This window comes from Pinus tabuliformis, chromosome J (genome assembly GCF_031772625.1).
Source record: "Pinus tabuliformis cultivar Carrire ecotype Pingquan chromosome J, CPIR1, whole genome shotgun sequence".
NCBI lineage: Eukaryota > Viridiplantae > Streptophyta > Pinopsida > Pinales > Pinaceae > Pinus > Pinus tabuliformis.
In genome coordinates, this window is record NC_142295.1 from 781,689,139 (window position 1) to 781,690,994 (window position 1,856).

Consider the following 1,856-nt stretch of genomic DNA (forward strand, 5'->3'; position numbering starts at 1 on the left):
AGAGAATCAGTCGATGACCATGAAAACACAATCATTGTCATGCTTAGTAGAAGGAAGGCCCAACATGTAATCCATGGAGATAGATTCCTAAGGCCAGCTAGGAGTAAGTAGAGGAGTATAGAGGCCTTGCTTCTTGAAGGTTGGTTTGGCAATGATGCATGCGGTGCAGGATCTAATGTACTTCCCAGCATCCTCACGAAGTTTTGGCCAATAAAAATACTTTTGCAATACCACCACTATTTTCTCTACTCCGAAATGTCTAGCGGCCCGACTGTAGTGAACTTACCAAATCATCTTGGCACACTCACTTGAAAGAACACAGATGTTTCCCAGGTGGCATAACAGTGCATCTTAAAGGTGAAAATTTGGAACTTGCTTCCCTTCCAGTAGTGTCTGGTATATGCTACCGAATTCTGGATTGCTCTTATAAAGATGCAGCCACCCCGATGTCTCGTGCCCATAGGAGTCGAGCACAGTGATCAGTGCCATGACCGATGGTAGGCTGACGCAATCAATGACGTTATTGGTGTTTCCCTTCTTATACTTAATGTTCAAATGATATTGTTGTAGATAGGTGGAACATTTCTGATGGCGATCGTTTTCAAACTTCCCTTGTGTTTGTATGAACTATAGAGGTCGGTGGTCTATGTGGATGACTGTTTCCTTCCCCAGAATGTAATGCTTCCATTGACGACATACCTGCACAATGGAATACATTTCTTTGTCATAAGTGGGGTACTTTCAGACTATGTCTGAAAGTGTCTCACTATGGTAAGCCATTGGATGCCCATGTTGAGTAAGAACCACACCAATAGCATAGTCAGAGGCATCTGTCTCAATCTCAAATGGTTGTTGCAGGTCTGGTAATGTGAGCATTGGTGTAGAACAGAGACAATACTTCAACTCAAAGAACTCTTTTTGTTGGGTTTCCAACCAAAAAAACTTTGCTTTCTCTCTACCCTTGGTGACTTGACTTAAAGGCCAAATGATATGAGATAACCCCAACATGAACCTACGGTAGAAATTGGCAAGATTGAAAAAGCTGCGGAGCTCTGTTAGAGTGGTTGGGGCTGTCCAATGCTGAATGACTTATATCTTCGATGGGTCCACATGTACACCCTGCTCATCAATGACGTTTCCCAGATATTAAACCTGGGTCAGGCCAAAGGTGCATTTCTCCAAGTTAGCACACAACTTATGTTGTCGCAGGGTTTGAAGGACCTGTCGAATATGGTGGAGGTGCTCTTCCCAACTCTAACTGATGATCAAGATGTCATATAAATACACCACCAGGAATGCATTGGTGAAGGGTCACAAGATGTCGTCAGGGAAAATTTTAAGAACCCCCCCTAAATTTATAAATATAATAAATGGGCGAATCTCCATGGTATATAGGAAAAATGGAAGGCGATTTTATCAATGATATAATATGTATATATAATTTTTTGGCGAATCTCTCACTAGGCATGGCGAATATTTTACTCAATTATAAAATCTTGTAAGATCTTGGCGAGTCTTCCACTAAATAATAAAACTTTGTAAAGTCCTAGTGAATCTTAGCATAGGCTACATGCTGGTTCAATTCCCCCATTTAAATAGGCTACATTCCAGGTGAATACCATGGGTCAATACCATGTGCCATTTTTATTTTTATTAGAATATTTTACTCAATTATAAAATCTTGTAAGATCTTGGCGAGTCTTTCACTAAATAATAAAACTTTGTAAAGTCCTAGTGAATCTTAGCATAGGCTACATGCTGGTTTAATTCCCCCATTTAAATAGGCTACATTCCAGGTGAATACCATGGGTCAATACCATGTGCCATTTTGGTGAATACCATGGGTCAATACCATG